This window comes from Schistocerca cancellata, chromosome 1 (assembly GCF_023864275.1).
Source record: "Schistocerca cancellata isolate TAMUIC-IGC-003103 chromosome 1, iqSchCanc2.1, whole genome shotgun sequence".
Lineage (NCBI taxonomy): Eukaryota > Metazoa > Arthropoda > Insecta > Orthoptera > Acrididae > Schistocerca > Schistocerca cancellata.
In genome coordinates this window covers 482,992,490-483,003,722 of record NC_064626.1, presented here as the reverse complement: position 1 = coordinate 483,003,722, position 11,233 = coordinate 482,992,490, and positions in this window count along the sequence as shown.

Genomic DNA, 11,233 nt, shown 5'->3' with positions numbered 1-11,233 from the left:
TTTTACCCCTGCCACCTACAGAAATTGAAATAGAGTATTCCAATCAACATTGTCAAAAGCTTTCTCTAAGTCTACAAATGCTAGAAACGTAGGTTTGCCTTTCCTTAATCTTTCTTCTAAGATAAGTCGTAGGGTCAGTATTGCCTCACGAGTTCCAACATTTCTACGGAATCTAAACTGATCTTCCCCGAGGTCGGCTTCTATCAGTTTTTCCATTAGTCTGTAAAGAATTCGCGTTAGTATTTTGCAGTTGTGACTTATTAAACTGATAGTTCGGTAATTTTCACATCTGTCAACACCTGCTTTCTTTGGGATTGGAATTATTATATTCTTATTGAAGTCTGAGGGTATTTCGGCTGTCTCATAAATCTTGCTCACCAGATGGTAGAATTTTGTCAGGACTGGCTCTCCCAAGGCTGTTAGTAGTTCTAATGGAATGTTGTCTACTCCGGGGGCCTTGTTTCGACTCAGGTCCTTCAGTGCTCTGTCAAACTCTTCACGCAGTATCATATCTCCCATTTCATCTTCATCTACATCCTTTTCCATTTCCATAATATTGTCCTCAAGTACATCGCCCTTGTATAGACACTCTATATACTCCTTCCACCTTTCTGCTTTCCCTCCTTTGCTTAGAACTGAGTTTCCATCAAAGCTCTTGATATTCATGCAAGTGGTTCTCCTTCCTCCAAAGGTCTCTCTAATCTTCCTGTAGGCAGTATCTATCTTACCCCTAGTGAGATAAGCCTCTACATCCTTACATTTGTCCTCTAGCCATCCCTGCTTAGCCATTTTGCACTTGCTGTCGATCTCATTTTGCCTGCTTCATTTACTGCATTTTTATATCTTCTCCTTTCATCAATTAAATTCAATATTTCTTCTGTTACTCAAGGGTTTCTACTAGCCCTCGTCTTTTTACCTATTTGATCCTCTGCTGCCTTCACCATTTCATCCCTCAAAGCTACCCATTCTTCTTCTACTGTATTTATTTCCCCCATTCCTGTCAATTGTTCCCTTATGCTCTCCCTGAGACTCTGTACTACCTCTGGTTCTTTCAGTTTATCCAGGTCCCATCTCCTTAAATTCCCACCTTTTTGCAGTTTCTTCAATTTTAATCTACAGTTCATAACCAATAGATTGTGGTCAGAGTACACATCTGCCCCTAGAAATGTCTTACAATTTAAAACCTGGTTCCTAAATCTCTGTCTTACCATTATATAATCTATCTGATACCTTTTAGTATCTCCAGGATTCTTCCATGTATACAACCTTCTTTTATGATTCTTGAATCAAGTGTTAGCTATGATTAACTTATGCTCTGCGGAAAATTCTACCAGGCGGCTTCCTCTTTCATTTCTTAGCCCCAATCCATATTGACCTACTATGTTTCCTTCTCTCCCTGTTCCTACTCTCGCATTCCAGTCATCCATTACTATTAAATTTTCGTCTCCCTTCACTACCTGAGTAATTTCTTTTATCTCATCATACATTTCATCAATTTCTTCATCATCTGCAGAGCTAGTTGGCATATAAACTTACACTACTGTAGTAGGCGTGGGCTTCGTGTCTATCTTGTCCACAATAATGCGTTCACTATGCTGTTCGTAGTAGCTTAGCCGCACTCCTATTTTTTTTTATTCATTATTAAACCTACTCCTGCATTACCCCTATTTGATTTTGTATTTATAACACTGTATTAACCTGACCAAAAGTCTTGTTCCTCCTGCCACTGAACTTCACTAATTCCCTCTATATCTAACTGTAACCTATCCATTTCCATTTTTAAATTTTCTAACCTACCTGCCCGATTAAGGGATCTGACATTCCACGCTCCGATCCGTAGAACGCCAGTTTTCTTTCTCCTGATAACGACGTTCTTTTGAGTAGTCCCCGCCCGGAGATCCGAATGGGGGACTATTTTATCTCCGGAATATTTTACCCAAGAGGACGCCATCATCATTTAATCATACAGTAAAGCTGTATGCCTTCGGGAAAAATTACGGCTGTAGTTTCCCCTTGCTTTCAGCCGTTCGCAGTACCAGAACAGCAAGGCCATTTTGGTTAGTGTTACAAGGCCAGATCAGTCAATCATCCAGACTGTTGCCCCTACAACTACTGAAAAAGCTGCTGCCGCTCTTCAGGAACCACACGTTTGTCTGGCCTCTCAACAGATACCCCTCCGTTGTGGTTGCACCTACGGTACGGCTATCTGTATCGTTGAGGCACGCAAGCCTCCCCACCAACGGCAAGGTCCGTGAAATATAAGTTTGAAGTTGCACATCCATGATTCCCTTTTAGCCTGTGATAGTAAAATGTGTCGGTTGAGTTTAAACTTTCCACAAATACTTCGTTTTGGCTCAAAATTGGTATGAAACGTCAGAATCAGATTAAAAAACCTTTCTAACGATACCTCATTCATCCCTGTAAAATTAGTACGTGTTGAGAAAAAGAGACGATGACCAATAAAATAATATACATTACTTATGCTGATTTCTGTATATTCGTTCGTCGGCTGCATTTCTAAAATTCGATCTGCTTGTGAACTTTACTTAATTTTGAACGCTCAGGTAACAAGATCAGACAATACATCAAATTGCGTGGCCTTGGACCAGCGTCTTAGCTGTGCCACTGTATTCGTGATTTTCCGTCAGCTGCTGCTTCTAACCTATACAGTATAGATAATTTAGGAGACAATTCGAGCAGCCGTTTTAGATTGTTTGCAGACGATGTTGTCATCTGCTTTCTGTTTAAGTCATCAGAAGATCAAAACCAATTATAAAACGATTTAGACAAGATATCTATACGGTGCGGAAAGTGGCATGAGTAAGTAAATGACTCAGTTAAAATTTGGTTATCCAATAAACACACAAATGTAAAGGCTGTCAAGTCAACTAAATACCTAGGAATTACAGTTACGAACAACTTTAAATTGAAACTGTCACACAGAGGTGGTGTGTGGAAGGCAAATCAAAGACAGCGTTTTATTGGAAGAACACTTAGAAGATGCAACGCGTCTACTAAAGAGATTGCTTGCACTACGACTGTTCGTCCCCTGCTAGAGTACGGCAGTGCGATGTGGGATTGTTATCGGATAGGATTGACGGATAAAATCGAAAAAGCCGAAACAAGAGCATCTCGTTTTGTGTTATCATGGAACAGAAGACAGAGTATCACCAATATGATAAAGCGAGTTGGGTTAACAGTCATTAAAACAAAGGCTTTTTCCGTTGCAACGAGCTCTTTTCACGCAATTCCAGTCATCATATTTCTCCTCCGCGAGCGAAAATATTTTGTTGACACCCAGCTACATAGGGAGAAATAATTATTGTAACAAAAAAGAAAATTCTGCGCACGCACAGAATGATTTAAGTGTTCAATTTTCCCACGCGCTGTTTGAGAGCGGAGCAGTAAAGAAATATAGTGAAAGCGGTTCCACGAACGCTCCACCAGACCAGACATATACATGTATATTCAGAAATGCAACCATTAGAAAATAAATTCATAGTGTATTGGGTGGTCTAGTCTTCCTGCTTGAACATAAGAAGTATATTTTCGGCATATCATTTATTTACTGCGTGCATTTTACTTTTTAGAATATTGATATTCTTGGGTCGGATTTACTTTTCGTTTGTTTGTCCTGGCAAGATCAGGATCTTCGGGCTGTCTCTTACATCTGCCCCCACATTTTACAAATTTTACTTTATTTTCGCCGTCCGTGCGGCTCTCCCCGACGGAGATTCGAGTCCTCCCTCACATGGGTATGTGTATTGTCCATAGCGTAAGTTAGTTTAAGTTAGATTAAGTATTGTGTAGGCTCAGGGATCGATGACCTCAGCAGTTTGGTCCCATAAGACCTTACCACAAATTTCCAATTTCCATTGTGTTCACTGGTACAGACATGTTATAAGGTGTCTTACATCTAATATGAAATCCAACAATTGTCGACAACTGTAACACAGATAGCTGGAAGAGCAGAAAATAATTGTTCATGGATAGCACAACAACAAAGACAAATTACGAGTAGGCGAACTTAAACTGAAGTCACTGGCAGAAATGGACTCGAGAGAAGAGGGAGAGAAAGAAGGACTGTACGTGATAAAACACAAGTAATGGATAGGACGGGGGTGGGGTGGAGAGAAGTAGAGTGACTTACTAAGAAACGAAAAATAAATAAACGTATCTGGGAGTAAGTGGCAGCATATGCTTCATTGCTTGGCACATACGTTAGTTTTTTGAGAAAAGTTATAATTTTGACAAAAGGGATTCTTCTTCAGCACAGCAAATAATTGAATTGAGGGCAGAGAGCAGCGCAGCTTGTTCCAGCAGCGGACAGCATCAACAAAGTTGGGTTTTGCGAAATATTTTGTTTTATGGACGGGGCAGACAGTGTATTAAATAGGTGAGGCCTTCTGTTGCGTTTATGGTGAGCTGACGTGTACTTGATGTGTGCTCTCCAAGGCCGGCGATATTCCGTCTGTTTGGGCTGGGGAGGAAACGAACGTTTTGGCAGGATATTTTTTGTGTCTTTTTGAGTAGTGGGCCTTCTGCGACATTGTTTTTTTGTCGTTCCTTACCTCTCTTGTTGGTTCTTTCGTTTTTTCGAAACGAATGTATATTAATATCGGGATTGTGGGAAGTTAAAATGAATATAGGACGACGATCCCTTTCCTTTCCTTTCTTCTTGTTTTCCAGCACTATTAACTTTCTCACGAAGACGTTATTATATTGGGTGGTAGACTTTTATGACTAATGGATAGGGGTTTCTTAGACAGGTGTGCTTCAGTGTGTTTCAAGCAAGCCTGGTGGTTCATATTTTGTCTGAGTGGGTGGTTGTTCAAAAAAGGATCATCCACCTCTGCGCCTGTAGGAACTATAAATAGAAGAAAAATTCATAAAAAGGAAACATTTTAGGGATAAAAACTAGATTAAAATTCAAAATGATTCTTAAGATATTATTTATTTCCTTAAATGCTATAAAACACAAAAAAGTAATTTGCACAACGCAGAAACTGTGCTGCGCTTTCCTTGGCGCGGAATAAATGTATTTAACATATCATCTAAATCTAGTTTATCGGCAGTGTCCCAGTAAACACACAAAACATCGATATGATTAAGTCAATCTTGCAACATTGTCGATCTTAAATAAGTATTGAATCGATGTAATACAGCAAAAATCGTTCATTAGATGAGGACGATGTCCAACGGCCTTGACGCATTGGTAACAACTGTTCCCGGCCTATCAACGAAATTCAGCGCTGTCGGTCTCGGCTAACACTTGGATAGGCGACCATCTGAGTCTGTCGAGCGCTGTTGACAAGCGGGGTGGACTCAGACCTTGTGAAGCCAACTGAGGCACTACTTGATTGAGAAGTAGCGACTCCGGTTATCGTTTAATAGACTGACAGACAACGTAAATATTTTTCGTTTTCTTTCTCAGCTTCAGTCTTCAGTTCAAAAATGGTTCAAATGGCTCTGAGCACTATGGGACTCAACATCTCAGGTCATCAGTCCCCCAGAACTTAGAACTACTTAAACCTAACTAACCTAAGGACAACACACACACCCATGCCCGAGGCAGGATTCGAACCTGCGACCGTAGCAGTCCCGTGGTTCCGGACTGCAGCGCCAGAACCGCACGGCAGGCTCAGTCTTCAGTTCTTTGAAATGAGCACAGCGCTTCGGCGAGTGCCATACAAAGTTTATTAAATCTCCATTACTCCAACATATTTTCTTGCTGGCAAAACTACTTTAATTCCATTGAGCACGACGAGATAAACATGATAAGCATTACACCTCAGAAACAATGCTCGGGTCTGTTCTTATTATGAAATGCAGCCCTGAGCCTCAGCCAGAAAAACTTGATACCCCGTCCGAACACTGGCCAGTAAATTTTAGGAGTGTTTACTTCTGCAGGATTAAAATGTCATAAACTAGATCAAAAAAAGTTTCTGCCAGTGTACTATCCATAGAATTAAATCCAGTAACATACTCATTCACTTTCAAGTCATCAGAAACCACTCTGAAGCAGATAGCGACTTCCTCAATTAGGAACATGCCACAAATTTCATTCAGTATCTCGTCCATAGTTCCTGACAAGGTTTCGGTTGCCATCAACTCGAGAATATCATTTCTCTGAAGTATAGAGGTGAAGACATTTGTAATCATCTCTTAGTCACTAAGATTTTAGTTATGCCATATCTTCTGCTTGGTCCTGTCACAAGTTGAAATTTTAATCGTTGTTGGATACTCGTTCCGGGAAATACTGCCTCTCCAGTACCTTTAATGTGCTGAATATCTTCAATAACGTGGTTTCATAAGCCGTCATTTTAGCTGAACTGCCGAAACCGGTTGACTGACTTTAGAAGTTTGATGGTTTTTTTAATGCTCTGGTGAAATCAATACTAAAAAAAATTCTTAGTGAGTCCTTATTCGCTCTGCTCCATGTTTCCAGGTTGAAAATCCATCACCAACTAAGCTTTTTTTCGATTTTTATGGCCCGACTGTCGAAAGTGGCCATGGAAATTTCGCTCACACACTTCAGTACAGATTTGACAAATTCCTGTATTATCTTTATTGAATTGATGGCGTCGAGAATCCTTCGTCCAGTTTTTAAAACATGAAGGCACTGAACAGTTCTTTGAGAGTTACTCTACAATCAACTTAATTATGTGTATAGGTCGTTCATTTATCGCGGGAATCGAGAATATCAACCATTTTTACATCTTATCGATGTCGATGCTGGTAAGACAACGGTTCCAAGAATTCCAAGGTAGTCAGATACCAAACGACAAAAAATATTATTTTCAGTTGATATAATAACAAATTAACAATATTCAGACACTCTCCCCTCATTTGTACCGTGAAACCTTGCTTCTTGCCAAATTTCATGACTTTAGGTCAACGGTAAGCACTGTAAAGGATTTGACGAGTGAGTTTGCGAGTACCAAAATATGTGACATAAACGGACGTATTTTTTTATTTTATTTACTTAGAAGCTCAAATTAATTTCACCGCCAAGGGAAATGCGTGACATAAATTTCAGCTGAATATGTGTATCCTATCCTGAGGAAATGTGGTCTTAACAGTCGAACATATAGACAGATGGGCGGATGGACAACGAAGCGAGGGTTCCGGTTTTCCCGATTGAGGTACGGAATCCTAAAAAATCAACGCAAAAATACAGATATAAGCAATTAGAACAGCGCGAATGTTCTGTGTTCTACTATGTGTTTTTCAGTTATATTTCAGGAATGTAATGTAGTTCGAAAGTTCACAGTCACGTTTGCCGAAGGAAACAAACTGCTTATTCGTATCACTTTAATGCTTTTTGTAAACCTTAGAAGTTTAAACTAGGTACTTTGAAGTGTAACGTCCTTAACATTACATACGTTGGAGCTAAAGACAAACTCTTTCTGAGGAAAAATAATGTAACGAATTCTTTTCATCCTGTAAAATTACTGAGCGATGTGTCAGCAAACAGGTGCTTAATAGTCTGAAAAATGGCTTTTACTGCTCGTCGACGGTAAGCACTCAGAATAAGCATCCGATTTCCATTAAATTAAAAATAAAATACAAAAACAATGTACTCGTATAGCGCTTCTTTGTGCCGCTACTCCAAGTTCCTATATTAGTCAGCTCTCCCACATATCTTCTTACACTGAGAGAACGTTGGCGGAGCTGCTGTCTCAATCAGAATTCGCAGACGTGTGGCAGCAGCTACACCAATATTTTAGGTCAATAAAACGACAGGAGTTGTACTAAGACGCATTTACGTAGCTGTAGCTGCACTTAGCACAGCTGCTCCAAGAAGATTCATTCGGTGTGAAGACAAGTAGTAGGGTAAGGGCAGCACCAACCCAATTTTGATATCAAATTGATATGCAAGTTAATTAAACTGATCAATTATCTATCCCGTACCCACACTCCACCCACCCTCACCCCAACCTCCGGATGATGTCATGTGTTTTCTCCAGATGGCATGTGGGTCCCCACTTCCTCCTTCCCCCTACCCTACTGGCGGGAATTTCGAATTTTGATGGGAATTCTGAATTTTCGCGGTAAAATCGAATTTTGTCTGTGAAATTCAATTGTCGTTTCAGAGGACGGAATATTAAAGGAAATTGTTAATGGAAATTGTTTATAAAATGGGGATGGGTTGTAGAAATCGAAAAAAAATCAGAGGACGGGAAATCGGAAAGTTATGCACTGCAGAGGACATAATATACATTTTGTGGGACACTGAAGCTCTTATTTATCTTCCAATCACATCGCATACTGCGGTCGCTCCGCCAGGTACTGCATCTGTAGTGCCACGTGGTCGCCACTGCCCAGTGAGGAGTCTCACTCGCACAGCAGTCTACCGTTACTGAGCCCGCCCTCCACTTCCATGCAGCGTAGCGCTGCAGCAGACAGACAGTGGTCAAGGAGAAGTTGGCAGATCATTGTAATGTGAGCCACTGTTCCCTAGGCGCACGGCGGCGAGCATCTACAATGAACAATAGATTTGTTTTCGAAAGTAAGCATCTTCCTCCCGCAGCTGTATCCTAACGAACAACAACATGTAATTCTAGAGATTCAGCTGACGTCGGAAGTGCCTGGCTATCTGTTTTTCCCAGAATGAACAAAGGGTGTTTTTCTAAAGTTAGCAGCTGCGTCCAATTTTCCAGTGACATGCAGCACTTGCCAGCAAACAACGAATAATTTCGATAGTTCCTTCTATCTTTTTGTCCCAGAATTATTTATCCCTCACAGCAGCATTATTTTTCTCAGCCACCTGCACCAATACTGCTTCAGCCAGCTTGAAGAAAAAGAAGACAAGTTACAACTTGCTGGTATGGCATTCTGAGATCTTATTGATCCTCTGCGAGGTAGAGGGTGGAGTCTAAAGGTATATAAAGCCCAGCACCCACCACAACCATCATAAGTCTTGAATAGTACCTAGTTGTGTCCGTGTCATTCTCGCAATATCAAACGGAAAGCCTGTAGCGTTGTCAGGAGTCATGCTGATGGGAAACAGACAAACTTCGGGAAATTGCCATGTAAGTATTTATAAAAAAATTATGAGTTCAAATTGCGACAATTATAAAATTTTGAAACAAAGTATTCAAATTTTTCGAGATTGCGATACATTTTCGTAACAAGTGTTTATAAAAGTTCTTCTTCCTTGCTATTGCAGCATTCATTCTCGAAATGCTGGGTGGATTAAAGCATTAGCTGGAAGCTGAAAGCCGCCAGCTGCAGCAAGCTCAAGAGGTTGTGCTACCACTATGTAAATACACCTCAAAATTGTACGTGTGATAGATTACGTGCTTGAAAACATCTTTTAAAGTATTCAAATCGTAAAAAGTGATTATAACATTTCTGCTCTTGCTCTGGAATTGGAGCAGCAGGAGCTGGATGTTGAATGTCAACAGCAGCAGCAAGCCGAAGAGGTTTTACTACTGTCATATAAGTGCGGCTCCAAATTCCGTGTTATAGTTTACCTGCTCAGAAAACAGCTCTTAATGTATTCAGGCCGTAACAAGTGTTCATAAAATTTTTTATCCCTCTGTCGCACCTTAGGGCGGCAGCTGAACGAAATGTAGCAACAACGTAAGTATTGTCGTAGTGGCCCTTATTGTTAGACGCCGCTGGTTTTCACACCCAAGACACTGAGCGGTCCTGGTTTCGCCCTGACGAAATTCTTCGATTTCATGTGTGGTCGTCATTTCACGCTGCAGACCGATCATAAACCTTTGGTTTCTTTGTTTCACCCAGGTACTGCAGTGCCCACCCAGGCAGCGAGACACCTCCAGCATTGGGCGCTCTTCCTGGCAACGTTCGACTTTGATATTGTCTACTGCACCACTGAACAGTATGCAAACGCTGCCTGCTGGGGCGGACAGTGAGTTTGACGCTTCCCCCTTGGTTTGTTTCCATGAGGAACCGGACGTGGTCACAGTTGTGATTGCGCTTCCGTTGGATGCCATCGCTCAGGATCAGACACTGCAAGCTCTCCGCCGCCAAATCACTGTGGGTTGGCTGACCAGCCGTCGCAGTCTCCACAATGCAGAGGTCCAGTATCTTTTTCCGCAGTGGTATGATCCTTTTGCATAGTGATTATAACATCCCCGGGTGGTCATACTGCATGTGTTGTGCCACCGTGCCACCTACCTTCTCCATGCAGACCATTGGAGCATCTTCCTCACTAAACAGCAGGCCCACCAACAACTTTATTGGCAGGATATGGATAGAGACATTGCCTCCCTCATGTCAGCCTGCACCACATGCCAAATACATCAAGCAGCAGCCCCACACCAGTATTTTTTGTGACCAGTTGCAGCTGCTCGATCGGGAAGTCTCCATTTGGATTTTTCAGGACCGTTTCATGGTTCCCAGTGGCTCATACTGATTGACTCTTGGTCGGGATATACTTATGTCTCGCACATGATGAACACCACTTCTCCTGAAACTATCAAAATTCTCTGGCGCCTCTATGCTGTCAAGGGACTCCCCAAAAGGATTGTTATGGTTAATGGTCCACAGTTTACTTCGACTGAGCTTAAGAAATTCTGTACTGTCAATGAACAGGCAGGCAGAATGTTTTGTGTGGATACTCGAGACCCAGTTCGATAAGCTGCTGAGCCATCATCCATTGGAGGAGGCCATGCTTCTTTCCTTGGCTACATACCACACCACTCCTGATGCTGGTAAAAGCCCAGCAAAGATACTTCACGATCGACCATTCCGCTCTCCCTTACCTGTCCCGGTTTCTGACGATTTTCACCCTCCAGCCCGCATGCTGATGCACTCCTTTTGCATCGGGCAGGAGGTTTGTGCACCTTCTCTCATCCAAGGGCACACTGGGCACCTGCAGTCATCACCGAGCTCTGTGGCCGGGCTATGACATCTCTCCGGTGGGACGATGGTTCCGCTGCCTGCCCGCACTTCAATAAGCCAGTTCCGCCCCCGTCTGGTGGACCATGATGCTCCGGGGGAGCTGTCAGTGCCTATCATTGACCGCCCTCTGGTGGAACCTCCACTTCTGCCTCCATCTCAACCCCTGTCTCTGCCACCAGCTGCCCGTGCTGCGTCGCCGCCGCTCGCCCCTGCCAGCCATGAACCCATGGATGTCGACCAGGATGCCCCTTTGTGGTGCTGTGCATTTTTTCCCCAGGGATAGAAATGTCGTAGCGGCCCCTTATTGTTAGAGGGGAAGGTGGTTTGCCGACCCCCTTTCAGGAGCGAGGAGAGAAAC